Source organism: Mus musculus, chromosome 18, assembly GCF_000001635.26.
Source record: "Mus musculus strain C57BL/6J chromosome 18, GRCm38.p6 C57BL/6J".
NCBI lineage: Eukaryota > Metazoa > Chordata > Mammalia > Rodentia > Muridae > Mus > Mus musculus.
Window position 1 is genome coordinate 45,490,774 of NC_000084.6, and position 19,280 is coordinate 45,510,053.

At 40.7% G+C, this 19,280-nt stretch overlaps 1 protein-coding gene and 1 long non-coding RNA gene across 7 annotated transcripts in view; one reads left to right on the forward strand and one right to left on the reverse strand.

Annotated features, from left to right (window-relative positions):
* The window catches only part of Kcnn2 (potassium intermediate/small conductance calcium-activated channel, subfamily N, member 2), a 417,138-nt gene that overhangs the window by 222,024 nt on the left and 175,834 nt on the right, over nt 1–19,280 (forward strand). The window lies entirely within an intron of this gene.
* Gm31907 overlaps nt 1–19,280 on the reverse strand; it is an 80,029-nt gene that overhangs the window by 60,510 nt on the left and 239 nt on the right. For 4 of the 5 annotated variants that reach the window (XR_877375.1, XR_877378.1, XR_877377.1 and 1 more), the window contains exons 1-2: nt 15,451–16,250; nt 13,524–13,611 (exon numbers count right to left, since the gene is read on the reverse strand). This is a non-coding gene — a long non-coding RNA (predicted gene, 31907). Of the gene's footprint in view, nt 1–13,523; nt 13,612–15,450; nt 16,251–19,280 lie in introns of those variants that run through there. The other variant, XR_877374.1, reaches the window with a different exon arrangement.

Sequence of the window (19,280 nt, forward strand, 5' to 3'; positions counted from 1 at the left end):
AGAATACCCAAGGTACAATTTCCAAAACACAAGAAAATCAAGAAGGAAGACCAACCCGTGGATACTTCATTCCTCCCTAGAATAGGGAATAAAATATCCATGGAAGGTGTTACAGAGACAAAATTTGGAGCTAAGACAAAAGGATGGACCATCCAGAGACTGTCCCACCTGGGGGTCCATCCCATAATCAGCCACCAAACGCAGACATTATTGCATATGCCAGCAAGATTTTGCTGAAAGGACCGTGATATAGCTTCTCCTGTGAGGCTTTGCTAGTGCCTGGCAAATACAGAAATGGATGCTCACAGTCATCTATTGGATGGAACACAGGGCCCCCAATGTAGGAGCTAGAGAAAGTAAGCAAGAGCTGAAGGGGTCTGCAACCCTATAGGTGGAACAACAATATGAACTAACCAGTACCCCCAGAGCTCCTGGCTCTAGCTGCATATGTAGCAAAAGATGGCATAGTCGGCCATCGTTGGGAAGACAGGCCCCTTGGTCTAGCAAACTTTATATGCCCCAGTACAGGGGAAAGCCACGGCTAAGAAGTGGGAGTGAGTGGGTAGGGGAGTAGGGCGGGGGAGGAAAGAGGGGACTTTTGGGATAGCATTTGAAATGTAAATGAAGAAAATATCTAATTTAAAAAAAAGAAAAAACAAAAAACAAAAAAGCCAAAAAAAAAAAACAAAATAAAAACAGAAAGAAACGAAAACAAGAGAAGAGAAGAGAAGAGAAGAGAAGAGAAGAGAAGAGGAGAGGAGAGGAGAGGAGAGGAGAGGAGAGGAGAGGAGAGGAGAGGAGAGGAGAGGAGAGGAGAGGAGAGGAGAGGAGAGGAGAGGAGAGGAGAGGAGAGGAGAGGAGAGGAGAGGAGAGGAAAGGAAAGGAAAGGAAAGGAAAGGAAAGGAAAGGAAAGGAAAGGAAAGGAAAGGAAAGGAAAGGAAAGGAAAGGAAAGAAAAGAAAAGAAAAGAAAAGAAAAGAAAAGAAAAGGAAAGGAAAGGAAAGGAAAGGAAAGAAAAGAAAAGAAAAGAAAAGAAAAGAAAAGAAAAGAAAAGAAAAGAAAAGAAAAGAAAAGAAAAGAAAAGAAAAGAAAAGAAAAGAAAAGAAGAGGAAAGTCCTGACATGGCATTATGAGATAAGGAACCTCCAAAGGTGACACATGAGTTCATTTTCTGTCGGCCATCTATTGCTGGGCATGTAATCTACCTTCAAGAGTAGCTTGTTTCCCCAAGGAGACCCTCTTGTAGCAAACTAAACTTTCATTTGCAAGTGGTTATCAACTGAACATTTCTTCTGTGTTAGGGATGGTAGCTTGTGTCACCTTCTTTAGGATGTAATGTCCCACCTGGTACAGACCTTTGAAGGCCCTGTGCAATGCTGTTCCCAAACCCTAATTTCTGTGAATTCATGTGTGTTAATCATGTTGATTTAGAGGACCTTATTTAATTGGTGTCCACCATCTCCTGTGGCTTTTACAATTCAATCCCTCCTTCATGATTCATTGAGCTCTGAGACGATGGATTTGCTAGACATCCCATTTAGGACTGAGAGTTCTATATATTGTAGGCTAGATTAAAGAAAAAAAAAACCCTACTTTTAATAAGGGTTCTCAAATGTTCCAATCCCTGCTTCTAGCCCACCATCCAAAGGTAGGGGAAAAAAGATGGTAAATAGGACAAAGGGGTGTGGACCTGTTTAGAAGTAGTTCTTGGGGTGATTCCAATCTCTGTCAGGATACAAGCAGTCCAGTTCAGTAGTGTCAGGATACTAAACATGAATCAGCAGTGATGGCATGATCCAGCAGAAACAGCCAAGCCTCCACCACATCAGCAGTGATGGCATGATCCAGCAGAAACAGCCAAGCCTCCACCACATCAGCATGAATCAGCAGGACCAGGTGGGATGCCCGGAGACATTCTCTGCTAAGTGAGGATCAGTGAAGACAGAGATGGGAGACCCATGAAACACTGCATGGCTAGCTATTCAAGTGCACCATCACTGTCTGTTGAGTTCTATTTATACTCTCTCCAAACATCATGTGTCTTCCCATGGATCTTGCCACAGCAAAACACTGCATGAATCTGTATCAGCGAAACACCATGGGAGTTCACATCACATGACATATTCAGAAATGTCCACTTGAATATTTGGAGTATAACATTTGTTGGTTATGAAGTTGTAGTAATATAGGACAAATTCAATTATGTGTGGTGTAAGAGGTTAGATATGTAACAGTGTTAAGAGAATAAGCCCTTAGCTGTACACCAGGCAAGCTACTTGTCAATGAGTTCTTCTATGAAAAATAAATTGTTTAACTATATCATGATAAGACCTACTTACTATATATGATCATCATGAAAATATGGTGTTAATGTATATCAGTTGCTTAGATAGTGCTTGGCATGGAACATCTATAGAGGCTTCTTGTCATTCATTTATGGTAGAGTTGTTACATAGACAGGGAAAGAAGCCAAAAAACACTGACAAAGAAGATAAGTTCTTTAATATGGACTAAGGGTGCCACTTACTGTGAAGAAATGGCTTTTCTGGGCAAGAAACACAGAAGCATTACCAATTAAAGGCTACGCTTTTTATGCCTTTGCTTCCACAAAGGTCCAACTCCAGTGATTCCAGAGCACCATTGTGAAGAGCTCTACGGTCAGTCAGCAACTTGATATATCCTTCTGGCCCTCCTACACCATGGCCATGCATGTCAATGACTGCAGACTCACCTGAGCAAACTACTAGCAAGCAATCCAGATTACCACCTGAATGGGGAAGCTTTCAAGCCTATCTTTCTTCTAGCAAGCCTTGGATTTAAGAATATAAAATTATTCCTAAAATTACATGTTATATAAAAAAAGATAAGAACAAAAATTGTAATCTTATCACAAATATGATAAATAGCTCTGTGGATTGGGATGCAACTCGGTAGGAGAGTATGTGTAAAATAATAAAAATAATAAATAATAAATTCCCCTGCAAAAAATCAAATATAAAAAAAACAGCAAAATATATCCAAAAGGGGCTTTTGGTTTCTAAGATCATGAGGGTCACATTTTGTTCTCTTTGAAATTTTGTTTTCCAAAAATCTATAATTTGATCATATTATCTAAACTATAGAAAAGCATATCTAAAATATAAACTTAGAAGAAATAATGGTGGTATTTATTGCATCGTGTATTACATTTTTCTCTGTAGGCTCAATCCAGATGTACACTCAGTTTAATTTAAATCAGGGCCTTAATGCTACCACTAAGAATGTCCATCCTTCTTATTCCTTCATTCTTTGTGTTTCCCTCTCATTCTTTTTCATCTCTCCATCATCCCTCCTTCCTCCTTTGGTCACAACACACCTCCTTTCATTTTGCTTAAGTCTACCCCTTCAGGACTTAAAATTATTTATTTTTCAGCAGCAACAAATAATATAGGAACCCTACACATGCATGAATATATGTCCTAATTTGATCAACTCATATCTTGTGATCTTCCCTGAGACAATGATATTGGCTCAAAGAATATTTGTAGCCCAATTACTTTAGATCTTGGTTTCAGGCCAATTCCCAAATCAAATCACTAACCAAAGGAGATGGGATGATCCCAGTTCGTTAAAGATAGGACCAAAATTTATTTTAAAAGCTGTCAATTCCAGATTGCTTTTGATCAAGTGAAAAGTCTAAACCCAATTCTTAGAATTCTCTCTCCCCTTCTCTGCGATTCTGTCTGAGGGCTCAGTTAAATTCTGAAAGGTCACTTGTCACTATGATCTACAAGGTAAATCTGTCCCCACTGGCCTCAGCTGTCTCATCTTGCCCCACACTGTTTCCCTGATACCACTGTTCCTATCTCTGTACCTCTGCTTCCACTTTATGCCTCTAATCGTGATGACCATGCATTTTTATTTCAACCTCAGTTACTTTGAGCCTTTGGCATTACTCTTGGCCACTTGTGTGCAATCTTGAGGACTCTGCAGGAATACAAGTAGGTTATATGACTTTGTAATTTCTCTCTATTCAGCTTAGAGATCAGCCACTCTTCATTTGTGATGTACACATAGGTCCATGTTAGAGTATCACATCTACTATTAAGTTTTGGTCTCCTGGTCTCTACTCTGAGAGACCTGATCATAACTCATCTGAGAACCAAGCATGTTTTCCACCCTTACCCACACTCAGCCTCCCTGCTTCCTTCTTGCTAAAGCACTTCTTACCCTTCCATATAACATTGTTCTCTATTAACTACTTTATTTTGATAAATTTTGTGATATCTTTATTCAGGATTTGTTTCTTGTTTTTCAAGCACCATTTGACAATTGTCTGTGCCTTCTCACCTTCTTGTCCCTACTTTATGCATTATTTTTGGCTTTTAAGATGATCATTTCCCCTATTGGCTTTCAAAAGTCTGACAAGCTGATATAACTTGACATTGTCTCCAGGCAACACGCAGCTTAACAGGAGTCTAAGACTTATACTCCCTCCTAGCTAAGAAATTATTCAGAAGAAATGTAAAGAAGATAATATAACTGATCTAGTCACACTTGGTAAATTCTAGCCTAAAGGTGATGAAAACATTATGGTGGGTTAAAGCCAAAATTAAGTTTTGCCAAGTACCTGTGGTAGATGCTGCTATAAGCAAATATAATATAACCCAGGAATCCTGGGTTATTAAGAGTCTCTTCATCTAGGAAACAGCTAAAACTAGAACAGTTGTAACAGAAGAGAAAAATTGAAGACTGTATGCATTCATAGTTTAAATTCATAATTAAGAAAGGATGATGGCTGTTGGCAAAAGAAGAGAAAACAAAATAAATATTAGGACGTGAATAAAAGTTAACTTTATTTTACATGGCATCCTTCCTGGGGAAAAGGCAATGAAATGAAGCCTTGCCAGGTCTTAGCACTCCATTCTCGTCTGCCAGAGTTCTGAGGCAGTTTGATTAGAAGTGGGACATTCTGCTGCAGTAGAGTAGCCAGCAGAAGAGAAGGCTGAGATCGTGTAAGAGGCGTAGGAGATGGAGGACACCAAGAAAATAACCTTCTGAGCCAAGAGGATCAACTCACATAGAAATTCACAGAGACTGGGAGTAGGGGCAGCATTACACAGGGCCTTCGCAGGTCTGCCCAAGATAGGACCTTACAGCTGAAAGAAGTAGACACAAGCCACCATCTCAAACTCAGAAGCAATTTCTAGTTGATAACCACTTGCAAATGAAAATTTAGCTTGAACTTGGAACAATGTGCCTCTGAGGTGTCCCATTAGTACAATGGCTAAAAGAAAATAATTTCCTAATTATATGTTACTCTACGTTTTAATGGCCACACTGGCTCCCCTGGGAAATGATAAACAAGACTTTAGAAATGTTCAAATACAATAGAGAATAATCTGAGATGGGAAAGACTAAAGGAGGACTCATAGATAAGGATACATAGAGAAATGGGATAATGTTAGTGAAGCACACGGTCAACAAACTTGGAGCTAGGGCAATGTGAAACTAGTTTACCAAAATCAATTAAAATGGCATCCTGACCAACAGGCAAGCTGGGATTTGGAAATCTTTATTTTCTGGAAGGTGTGGTATATGTTGAAGAATAGGAGATGTATAAAATAGTATGTATTTCTCTTCTACTAGGTATCAGACATTACCACGTACTTTGTAGCTTAGAAGGTTTTAGGGTAGGTATTAATAATAGGCTTTTTCACAATGAGAAATGAACCTCAGGGACAGGTGACAAGGACTTATCCCAAGACCCCACCATCACGAAGGGCCAGAAGGCTGTGACTGGAACATACATTTGTTTGGCTTTGGTTCTTTATAATTGCCACTGTAATGCATCGCCCAAGTTTATAACAAAGTAGGGTTTATGAAGGGTTTATTGGCGAGGATAGATTTCTAAAGGCAAGTGAGAGTCAGAAGGAGCATGGGAAAACTTGAACCTAAGTAGCTGTGAGCTGATGATTCATTGAAAGCAGAGAGTGATAGCGTCGTGTTGACGCTTCCAAGAAATAAATTTTATAACCACCCACTGTATCAAGGTGGCCACTTAAAAACCTTTTCAATAGCTAAGTTTAGAGAAAATAAACCTAACTAGGAGGCCGGGCTTGGTGGCACACGCCTTTAATCCCAGCACTTGGGAGGCAGAGGCAGGTGGATTTCTGAGTTCGAGTCCAGCCTGGTCTACAAAATGAGTTCCAGGATAGCCAGGGCTATACAGAGAAACCCTGTCTCCAAAAACCAAAAACAAAAAAAAAACAAAACAACAACAACAACAACAACAAAACCTAACTAGGATTGCAATGCCACTGATTTAATCAAGGCAGAGACAAGAAAGATGACACCACAATAAAAATTGGGGGTTGGTTAGACCTCAAGTATGAAGAGAGGAGATTATGAAGAAAGTATTACTTCAGAGGTAGGCTGGAAATCATAATGAAGAATGTACCCTGGGGTTGGGGGACAGGGTAGGGAAGACCAGCATGATGAATTGCATTCCTGACATTTAAAATTTGATGCATTAGTTATATAACTTGGCAGGAAGTACTCTTGTGCATGGATGGTACTAGCCACAATGCACTCAGCATAATCACCAGACAAGGAAGGAAGAAAACCCTATTGCATCACTTTGGTTCTCTGTAATATTTCCTCTGCCTGTTCTGTGTGACATCCATTTTGTTCCAGGAACCCAAATTATGAATGCTTCTCTGTAATTTTAGCAAATCTTTACTATAAAGTAAATAGTCAAATATCTGATAGTCACATAGAGCCCAGTTAAGCACTTTAGGACCAGGAAAAATAACCCCAGGATTGGTGTAAGGACATAATGGAAATGAGATTGGAATAGAAGTACATCATTTTTGCCCAGCTTCCATCCATCTACATTTTAATGAAGGAGCTGTGATCACATTTCGGATCTCCCGATATTAGATCCCCTGACATAGTCACTAGCTGTGATCCTGTTTCATTCCTCTGGTAGTACACCTTATGTCCAATCACCCTTAGAGATTCCATGTATTATATTTTTACAAATGCAGAACAACCTGTAGTTCGCTTTTAGTGATGTCAAGGAAGGATAATGGAAATCTTTCAAGTTTTCCCAGCTTTGCTCTAAGTCCATAGACCTGTGAACTGACTGAGATCTGGATTCAAAGTAAAGAATACTGATTCATTTCAAAGCAGCATTTGAAAGGACAATTCTGCTTGAGGATTTTTGTTCAAATATCATAAAATGATTGTTACTTTTTCTATAATATTGCTTCTAATAATACCAGATGCCTATGGTCTGGCCTTATTATGATAATCATGTCACCTTTACCTATGATAATAAAATGCCATCTACCTTTTGCTCACTGGTATGGTTGGCTACTACCACAGTAGCATGTATCTCTCTAGACTTTGACCTGAAGGGGACAGTTACCACTGTGAGTCTCTGAGAAGGTATAGTTCTCTCACTAATATACTCTCAGATGCTAGGATGAAATGACTTTGAGTATTTCTGGAAAAAATAGTCCAGGCATGAGTTCTCTAGTTTCATATCATACATCCATTCTAACCTTACTACTTCCTCAAGCCTCAATTTTCTGCCATGCCAAACCCTGGCTTTCTATGGTTGGGCATTATTGAAGCCAAACTTTAAGAGGTGGATCAGCCCACTCACGTTCCTCTTGCCCTATCTCCTCATGCCTTTGCTTGCTTAAATTTCACTCCACAGTTCTCCCCCACTGTATTTCCATGTGTTTGTTTATTTTTCTTCTAAAAGTATCCCCATGGTCACCAACTTCTCTGACATTTTAGGTCATGTGTGTATAATAAGCACATGCCAATCAATGAACCCACATTCTAGTATCAAAAAAACTGAAATAACAGCAAGTGCACACTGTCTAAACTGAGACTCTGTTGTTTATAAAGCTGGCCAAAGCCAGGGAGCAATAGACTGTGATGATAATAGATAGAGAGAGAGTTGAGGCTGAGGGAATGTCAATAATTGAATGTTTGCCCAAAACACCAAGGCAACACATATCCACATGCTTACACTGGTATGGACAGGTGATGTATAGATGATTTGATAGGTTAAGACTAACTTTAAACTATAAATTTTGTTTTAAGTCCTGATTACAATACCTAATTTCCATTATTCTAGCATAATTTTGTCAATAATTACAATCTGTAGAAAACATTTTGTGAATTCTCTCAACTTTCTGCCAAAGTAATTGTTTATTTACTGTAGGCCTTGAAATTATTAAAGAAACTACACCATTTTGTTCTAATACCTTATTTAGACCTGGAGGAGTTAAGAATAAATTAATCTTACAGTATGATTTATATCCTTACCAATAGTGAAGAAACTTTGAATATATTTAATCTAAGGGATGTCAGTGATTGTACCTATTCCCTTATAGACATTTGAGAACATGCATAATACCTTTCTATAAATGCTTTCTATAGGCTGTTTTATCTAAGGGAAACAAGATTGGGTCATTATATGTCAGAGGCTAACAGTCAAACTAAAACTCAAGTTCCACAATAAAATCAGGTCGGCCATCATGGCAGAGCCCAGCTTCAGTCTTTCCTGCTCACAAGGAGCTACACAATAATAGGACTGGAAGGTTTTGCCTGGAGTTTTCCTCCTGGGTTCCATATAATTCTGCAACAAATCAGCATGCTCCGAGTCAATTTTCATTGAGTATAAAGTAAAACTTCTTTCCCTAAATATTGGAACTGGTGGAACAATTTCTTGGACCATGCCTTTGAAGAAGGGATAGGCAAGTGAAACCACAAGCCAGAGAAAGGCAGATGAAACTATTTATTCATTTGTCATAGAGTCCTGCCCTGGGGACCTATGATATGAGCCATGTGAGGGAACAATCAGGAATGCGGAACACCGAGAGCTGTCTAGATGAGCTCGTCACACATCAGACAACTGTAATTCAAGTAAAGATGTTTGTGCTAGCACACTTCTAGTGACTTCTAGTTCAGAGTGGAGGGAAAACGGGGACGGGTACTGGGACGGCTCCAGCAATGCCTTGCCAGATGGCAGAGAGCTTCTCTGGACCTTGGAGGGACAAGCTGGGTTTTAAAAGAGCAGGGTAGAATAGCATTTAGGGAAAGAAAACATGTCTGGTGTCCTTTAAGGCGCAGTCTAAATGCAACAGAGACTTTCTTTCCTCTTCTCCAGTTTCAGGATCTACCCCCTCTCAATGCTAGCACTTACTTCTCACTGCATTAATGTACAGCATGGTGACTCAACCATATAAGTCTGAAAGGAGCACAGCTACCCTACACAGCCCTCCAGCTAGTCGGTGCCCCTTCCTGTCAATGCATGAGTAAGAAAGGTAACTAGGAGAAGCCAAATGATTTGACCCTCTTCTTATTCTCTTCACCTAGTGAGATTATCCTCACTAGGGAAATCCCACTCCGTGAACAAAGTACAAGAGAACTGGGCGACAAGTACCTCAGTACTCCAGCCACAACACCCCAGGTGACAAATGGAGTGGCCTGCACATTTCAAATATGCTTCTAGAAGAACAGTTCAGCCGTGTAGAAATAGAAAGCTTTGTTTTCTCTACTGGACCGATGATCTCAAGTGCATTAACATGAGGGTCAAATATAAACTATAACTATTCTCTCAAGAATAAGCTCAGGAATGAGTAACAATGTAGGCTGCATCTTCAATTTCTTAAAGGCATAGTGTGAGCCAGGTACACGCCTTTAATCCCAGCACTTGGGAGGCAGAGGCAGGTGGATTTCTGAGTTCGAGGCCAGCCTGGTCTACAAAGTGAGTTCCAGGACAGCCAGGGCTACACAGAGAAACCCTGTCTAGGGGGGTGGGGGGTGGGGAGGGGAGGCATAGTGTGAAAGGGGATCTGGGCAGGATTCCACTAAAATATTTCAAGGTTACACTTTTTTGAATATACATTCACTAGAATATGTTCAGAGAATAGTGGAAAAACTCTGGCTGTGTGAGACAGGGATATAAGTTGTATGAGACAGGGATATAAGTTGTAAGTCCACAATGACACTAAGTGTGGGCAGACCGAACTGCAGGCGTCTGCTTATTAAGTGTCACTAGACGCAGAGGCTGAGTGGGCTGTGTGAAGCAGGATTCTATGTTCTTCAACTGTGCTGCCTGGGTCTAGTAAAATGTTCTGTTGTTAAGGGAAAGCTCATTTCCCTTTCCCCGAAGGCAAGTGTGCATCAGGAAATGAGAAATGGCGCTATCTCAGGTACAATACATCATGGAACTTGAGTGTATTCATCAATCAAAGACTCCCTTCTTTTGCTACCACTTGACAGTTTTCCATCTAACAAAGGCCTGGAAACAGGGATACTTTCTCATCCCCATGTCTGGTTGTCTGCATATGTGCAGGGACTGGCTAGAAGAAGCTCATTTTCACATTTACTTTATTTATGATGACCTTGTCATTCTCTACATCAGACACTGTATACTTTTGTTGTTATTGTTGTTGTTGTTGTTGTTGTTAATATTATGCATTGGTAAGTTTCTTCCTAAAATGATAGTGGCATTGACTCAAAATACTTAACTCAGAAATATTTCTTTGGTTCCTAAAGAATCCGAGAAAATGTGAATGAAGGAATCTTTCATTTGCTATCTCATTTGTGGTGAAAGACGCTTGTGTTTGGATGCTAGACATTAAAATTCTATCATCAATGACTGACTGGCAGAATAAAAATTTCAACCCACTAGTAGCCATGACAATGAATATGAAGTCACCCAACAAGAGGCTGCACATGAGGGCTAGCCTCTGGCACAGATTTTTTTCATGTATATTTAGATGACATTAAGATTTTCTTTTACAAGTTTATTTTCACCACTCTTGGCTGACTCTTGGGAAATCATTCTCACGGCATCTCTTCCCACTCTAGGCCTGAAGATTTTTTTTCCACATCGACTTTGTTTTATCTAGATTTCCATACACAAGACTCTTCAATGGGAGCCCACTTTGTTAGTATTTTATGTGGTAGCCTCCTGCGTCAATTAGCAGTGGAACTTTGGTCTCATCTTCAGTGCTCCTGGCTCAGACTTTCAGGTTCTTGCTCTTCCTCCTCCTGTTGACACAGATTGGAAAGCTCAAAACTTCTTAGTTTCATCTGCAGACAGGAAAATTGGTTCCATCCCACAGAGGATGCCTCAGGGGCTACAAATGCAGTAACGGAGTGAAGGAAGATTCCAGATGCCACCGGGAATTTTCTCTGAGTTATATCCACTCCAATTTGTTTCATCCAGTCAATGCTCTGTGGGCACCTCTTTTGGTTGGGTACAATGAATGAAAAGTAAAACTTGGGAGCTCACAGAGAGAACCCTCTCTGGAATTCTCAGCCCCTTGGTGAACAGCACCATTGAAATGCTAATTCAAGGAGGGAAGCTGCCCTTGCTCCCTCCCTGTGCTCCTTGGCTAGAGTTGCTGGCATCCTGTCCTCTCTTCCTGCTGCTGGCTCTTTGAGCAGGCTGTCCAGGCATTTTGGGTTTGGCAACTATTGCACTGAATTGCTTCTTCTTAAAATAACTCAAAGCACTTGATTTGGCTTACTCTTAAGCCCTTTCTCCCTTGATTCATCCCGCTGAAAGAGAAGAAAAGATAAATCTCCACAGGGACTCAACCGAGTCCCATCTTCCCCTGTGCTGTATTAAACCCCCATATGGTCAAGACGCCCCGTGTTGTCCTTTTCCAGTACAACTGACCCTGCCCAAAATTCTTAGCGCTGCTGCCCAGAGCCTTCTAAGGACGGAATGGAACCGCTGGAAAATTTATATTTGCAGAGGCATGAAAGCTATGCTCATGTAAATTCCTGCAGGGGTTAAGTCCTAATGATTGAGGAAGATATAAAATGGAAAAAAAATCAGACATAACTGGAGAGGATTGTGCTTGACATTATTTCCTAGCAACCACCCAGTTTTCAAGGCATGTGTTTATTTTATGTGGCGCTTTTCAAAAATGATGCCTTTAACGTTATTGCGATGTAGATGACTCATTTTGTCAGTAACGTATGTAGTCTGTGAAAGTTCTATGACGGGATTGGAAAACACCAGTTGTCATTAATTATATAGCACCTGGTTAATTACTTTTAAGCTATAAACTTGTTTTGTGCCTCGTTTGCTATACTGCTATTATATTTATAAACGACTCTGCCTCTCTGGAATCTTGTTTTGATTTCTGTAGGAAGCAAAAGGCTACCCGCTGGAGTTGCTGTTATATTTTCCTTTGTTCATTTGGAGGCTACCTCCTGTTGTTCGTATATATTTAGCTTCACCTCTCAAACATGTATTCTGAAAATTAACATAGCTTTCATTTTCCTTCTACTGTTGCAACAAATTTCAGTTCCTTCAAAGAAAAGTCGACCTTCTCAGTCCTCTGATGAATTGCCTCCAGAACTCTTCCATTCCCCCCTCTCCAAAGAAGATAACTGTTGCTGAAATTTTTTCATTGATTTCTTTAGATTCTTAACAGTCCTGGATCTATGAGTGTGTGTCATTTCTATACATTCAACACCAAAAGTCGCTCAAATACTCAAATAAGAACAATCCCAAATTGTATTATATTCTTCTGCATATAATGCAACTGAGCAAAATGTACTACAGTGAAGACAAAATATGCCGACATACAGGCAGAGATGACATGTCAGCCTATTTGAACAAGGAATGTACTTCAAGCCAACTCAAGAAGAAGACCCTAAGAACTAGCCCTATCTGCATGTTGTCAGAGGAAATGCTCTGCCTTCTGTCTTTCCAGAGTTTAAATCATGCTTTCTTAGATCTTTACCATATGAAAAGTTCCTCTTTAACTCTGAAAATGTTATACATCTAAGTCCCCTCCCCATTTAGTTTCCCAGAGTGGTACCATTCCTCAAACCCTTCTTAATTTACCTGTTTATCTGACTACTCACTAGCTGCTCTGTAGAAACGTGTGCACTGGCTTTCTGTTCCTTCCCAACTCACCTTTGTGCTATACTGTATTTTGGGCTGTTTTCCACACAAAGGTATCACGCATGAACATATTATTTCTCAATTGATGAACAGCTTGTGAGCAGAGAGGAGAACACTTCACAATTCTGCTTACTAAAAAGAGGCTTTCCCCTCTAAGGCAATTAGGATTGTAGTTGGGGGGGGGGGTGGGGAAGCAGAAAATACAAGTTTCTTCTGTAGCCCCTTCTCATGAACACCTTGTAGTGGAGGGGAAACTTTGTTACAATTAATGAGCCAATGCTGAGGTGTGTGATTAGTAACTAAAGGTGGTAGTATACACTAGGAATCAGCTCTCTCTCCCTCTCCCTCCCCATTCCCCTAGGCTCTCCCTCCCCTCTCCCTCCTCCTCCCCTTCCCCCCTCCCCTCCTCTCCCTCTCCCTCTCTCCCTCTCCCTCTCCCTCTCCCTCTTCTTCTCCCTGCCCCTCCCCTCTCCCTGCCCGTCCTCTCCTCTTCCCCTTCCCCTCCTCTCCCTCCCCTTCCCCTCTCCCTCCCCACCTTTTGATGTAAAGCTCTACTGCTTATGACAAACCTATAATGGGATGCCTACCATGACAGAGTCATGAAGAATCGTTTCTTGAGTCCCAAAGTACACTGTACTTTACCTCTTCATCTTTTTCTTTTTCTCCTCTGAGCTTCTGGGGGAAAAAAAAAAGATGGATCACTTTTTGCCTTCTCTGTAATTTAGCCATTTCTAACACAAGTTTTCATTCTTCAAATGTCATTACTTTCTAGCTAAGAACCACGTATGTCTCCGACATGTTATTTTTCTTTCTCTTTCACCACTGAACCAGCAGAAGATTTTCTTTTCAAGGATATGATTTTTACCACTGAAGAGTTATTATGAGGCAGCCAGAGTATAGAACAATAATCGCCAGTCTGAAGTGTAGGTGTTTAGAGACAGCCCAGGCCAACTCGTTTGCTCAGTGACTCTCTCCTGCTTATTATGCTCTGAAGTGTAAGAGTCAAAATTACTCCTTATAAAAGGATAAATTGCTACATGGCAAGATCTCTTGGCGATCATCAAAACCATGAGAACTAAATCCACAAACACAAAAACCAAACAGAAACCAGTGAACTTAATCGTGAAACTGAGGCAGGTTTCTATAGCAAAACCGAAAAAGTTTTGATTGCTGTCCTGTTCATTCACAGCTTAGCACGAGTGGTGGACTGATTAATCAATGGAGCTGAAAGGGAGCAGTCATTCTAATGCAGCTAGCTTAGAATCCTCGCATTAAAGCTTCCAGTCATTCTTGGACCAGGAAGACACGAACACCGCACACACGCCTATTCTTCTATGACCTAGTTTGTTATGTAGTGTGTTATATTGCATTTCTTATAAACTACTATTACTGGTGAATTTAAGCAAAACTGTACCCTATTGCTGAATCTAGTAATGAGGATTTGAACGTAAGTTGAGCATTTATATTACTGATAACAGAAAGAACCATTGAACGTATAGAGCAGAATACTAGAGAAATAAGTAGCTTCATACTATATGATACATGGGAGGCAGAAATGGTCTTCAAGTTTTCTTTACATCCTACTTGCATACTTAAATTAGAGACTATTATCAGGAGCCATGTTAGAATAGTAGGTAGCATGTGAGCCTCATGAAACAGAGATATTTTTATTATTTGTGATTCATATTTTTAATTTCATTCTTTTGTCAGTGTTTAACCCCAAATAAAATATTTTACCATATTTTTACCTTTCATGAAATAAGTTTAAATATAGACTATAATAGCTATCACCTTCAATATTGAAAACTCAGAAATATTTTACTATCTTTTTATAGACATTTATCAAATACTTTGGCTGTTGAAATAGCTTCATTGAAATTAAGCCAAGCTGTTCACACACATGCTAAGCCTATATATACAAAGATATGGTCAAAACAGAAAACATTTTAGGAATTCTTTTGACTCCTTCATTAATTTCACTGGCACATTCAAATCTTATAAGAAAGGACTATCCCAGCCACGAATATATAGAATGAGAAAATTTGTAGGAATTGTGGGCTATCTAAAGTAAAAGTCAGAGGGAAACAAGAACACCATTGGTATTGTTCTTTTTCTAAAATCTTGCCTCAAGTTTATTAGTAAAGACAGCATATGTCACTGGTTATCTGCAAATAGTGTGTAGGCAGGTGTGTCAGAGCAGTCCATCTGTCTTCACACTGACAGGAGCCTTTTCTTTGGGGCCTTCACAGGGGCCTGGGCACCTTTGGGAGCCTGAGCTGGAGCTGAAGCTGGCCCTTAGCTGGAGCTGGGGTCCTCTGCTTTGGTGTGAACCTTGGGCTTTGATTGGCAGAGCCTACAATCCATCCTTTGCCATTAGCTTCAAATCTGCATCCCAAGTATGGGGTGAGTGATGAAAGCCAGATGGCTGAGTTTACAACTGGGGCCCTTCAGCATCTTGGGCTCGATGGCCTTAGGCTTCACAAGGGATTTGATGACCTCTGCAGGTGCACTCACTGCCTTTGTTTTGATGGCCTGCATCTTCTTCAGGCCTTCATGTTCTTCTTGGCAAAACACACATTCCTTAAGAGATTCATATCTTTGTGACTTTGGTTTCATGATGCCATTTCTGTGCCATTTGCTAGAGTGGTTGTATATGGTACGGTTCCTGGATTTGGCTATGTCTGTAATCCAGTAATCCATGGTTCCCGCAGCAGAACCTGGGACCAGAAGAGAAAAAGTATAGCACCAGAAACAGAAGCATTGATCTTATATTTACCAAGAATATCACATTGGCAATCTGTCTTCAAAGAAGCTCACTCACACAAGATAAAATAAAAAGAAACAAAACAAACAAAAAACCAAAACCATGAACAGCCCTGGGAGACACCCCCATACACACACACACACACTGCATACCTAGGTAGCCAGCCTGTAATCTCTTTGAGTCTTTCTTTACTTACCACCATTACACAATAAGGTTTATGTAAAATCTCTCAATTTTAGAATTTTAGGTCTGGTTTCTAAGAATTTGTTTTCGGTAATAAATATTTTTCCACTGACATCCTCTATAAAGTCAAATGTATCAGCTCCACAGATGGAGAACTGCTCTCCTGGAATCAGGAGTGTTGCCTGAGCCTCCTCTTAACTCCTGAGTGACATTGACAATTCCCCAGAGAAATCAGACTTGGGAACTACAGGCTGGTTTTCTCCCATTTGACCCACAGGTTTGGAGAGGTTAGACTACTGTAGTGGCTATTCCTGGTTGTCAACTTGACAATATTTGGAATGAACTACAATCCGGAATTGGAAGGCTCACCAGTGACCCTTATCTGGAGGCTTGGGGATCCTTATCTGGATCTTGGTTTGAAGATCTTGAGCCATAGTGGCTATGGATTCCAGAAGATTGAATCTCCGAGTTTAAGGAACACACCTTTAATCTGGGCTATGCCTTTCATCTGGGATTAAAGGTGTGGTGGAACACACCTTTAATCTGGGCTACACCTTCTGCTGGAGACAATATAAGGACATTGGAAGAAGGGAGTCTAGCTCGAGCCCTTGCTCCTTCGCCTGCTTGCTGCGTGAGACTGAGTAACTGCTAGATCCTTGGACTTCCATTCACAGCTGCGACTGAACAATTGTTGGGAATTGGGCTGCCGACTGTAAGTCATCAATAAATTCCTTTACTATCTAGAGACTATCCATAAGTTCTGTGACTCTAGAGAACCCTGACTAATACAGAAGTTGGTACCAGGAGTGGTTCTAGAGTAACAGAAGTACAAGGATGAATCTTTTAAAATTCTGGAATTGGCTTGTTGATCCACCAGCACTTTCAACTATTGAAACCTCTCCAGATTCTCTCCCTCCTGGGAGCTCAGAGAATTTTGAAGACCCATGGTTGAAACTATATTCCGAACTTAAAGAAGCTAATGCCCTTGATTTTCTTAATGAATTAGGTGATTCAGTGCACAAAGCTTTCTACAAGATGGGGAAAAAAATCGAAAAATGATTTTACTGGCTGGCTGCTCTTAGTATCTGTGGAAAAAATGATGAATGAAAGGAAGGAGTTGTGTGATAAAATCGAAAGGCTCCAGACACAAGTAAATGATCTAAAAGTTGCTAAGTGTGTCCTTGAGGAGAATCTTCTCTCTTGTAGCAATAGAGCTCAAGTTGCAGAAAATCAAACAGAAACTCTCATTGTAAGGTTGGCTGAACTACAGCGAAAATTCAAGTCTCAGCCTCAGAGTGTGTCGACAGTTAAAGTAAGGGCTCTAATTGGCAAAGAATGGGATCCTACAACATGGGACGGGGATGTGTGGGAAGACCATGTTGAAGCTGAGAATTTTGAATCTTCAGATTCTCAAGGGTTTGCCCCACCTGAGGAAGTAGTACCCTCAGCCCCACCCCTTGAAATAATGCCTTCCCCACATGAGGAAATTAATTTTGCAGAGTCTGCTCACGGCCCACCAATAGTTTCTTCTAGACCTGTAACCAGACTCAAAGCAAAACAGGCTCCTAGAGGGGAGGTAGAAAGTGTAGTCCATGAGGAAATTCGCTACACTACTAAGGAGCTTAATGAGTTTGCTAATTCATTCAAGCAGAAACCTGGTGAATATGTGTGGGAATGGATTTTAAGGGTGTGGGATAAGGGTGGAAGGAACATAAGACTAGAGCAGGCTGAGTTTATTGACATGGGTCCTCTGAGTAGAGATTCTAGGTTTAATACGGAAGCTCGCATAGTTAAAAAAGGTGTCAAAAGTTTGTTTGAATGGTTGGCTGAGGTGTTTATCAAAAGATGGCCTACTGGAAATGACTTGGAGATGCCTGATATTCCGTGGCTTAGTGTTGATGAAGGGATTTTAAGACTTAGGGAAATTGCAATGCTAGAGTGGATATATTGTGTAAAGCATAATTGTCCACAATGGGAAGGTCCAGAAGATATGCCTTTCACTAGCTCTATAAGACGCAAATTGGTGAGAGGGGCACCAGCACATTTGAAGGGTTTTGTTCTTTCCCTTTTCCTTGTGCCAGATCTTAGCATTGGAGATGCTTCTGCTCAATTAGATGAATTAAATTCACTGGGTTTAGTTGGATTCCGAGGTAACAAGGGCCAGGTGGCAGCATTGAATCGCCGGAGACAAGGTGATTCTAGTTATTATAATGGACAGCGTAGACAAAAGAATGTTTATAATAACATACCCAGTAATGGTCAGCACAGGAGAGGTGAAATTTATAATGGCATGACTCGGTTGGACCTTTGGTACTGGCTAACCAATCATGGTGTTTCCAGGAATGAAATACATAGGAAGCCTACTGCATATTTGTTTGATCTGTATAAGCAGAAAAATTCTCAAACAAATGAAAGAAAGGCTACATTAGATCGTGGTAAACAGCCAAATGAAAGAAAGGCTACATTAGATCGTGGTAAACAGCAATCTCGGCCAGTGAATCAATTTCCAGACTTGAGACAGTTTGCAGATCCAGAACCCCTTGAATGAAGGGGTGGCCAGGTTCCGCTGAGGAAGGATCTTGATAAGACACTCAAAGGTTTTGCTGTTACCCTTTCTCCAGTTCTTCCCCAGAGGGACCTACGGCCTTTTACAAGGGTAACTGTACATTGGGGAAAAGGAAATAATCAGACTTTTCGGGGTCTGCTGGATACTGGTTCTGAGTTGACACTGATCCCAGGGGATCCCAAGAAACATTGTGGCCCTCCAGTTAAAGTAGGGGCTTATGGAGGGCAGGTGATTAATGGAGTTTTGACTGATGTCCGACTCACAGTAGGTCCAGTAGGTCCCCGGACACATCCTGTGGTGATTTCCCCAGTTCCAGAATGTATAATTGGGATAGATATACTCAGAAATTGGCAGAATTCTCATATTGGTTCCCTGAACTGTAGAGTGAGGGCTATTATGGTTGGAAAGGCCAAATGGAAGCCTTTAGAGTTGCCTCTGCCAAAGAAAATAGTGAATCAAAAACAGTATCGTATTCCTGGAGGAATTGCAGAAATTACTGCCACTATCAAGGACTTGAAAGATGCAGGGGTGGTGGTTCCCACTACATCTCCGTTTAACTCTCCTATCTGGCCAGTGCAGAAAACAGATGGATCATGGAGAATGACAGTTGATTATCGAAAACTAAATCAAGTAGTAACTCCAATTGCAGCTGCTGTACCAGATGTAGTTTCGTTACTTGAGCAAATTAACACATCTCCTGGCACCTGGTATGCGGCTATTGATCTGGCAAATGCCTTCTTCTCAGTACCTGTCCATAAGGACCACCAGAAGCAATTTGCTTTCAGTTGGCAAGGCCAACAGTATACCTTCACAGTTTTGCCTCAAGGATAT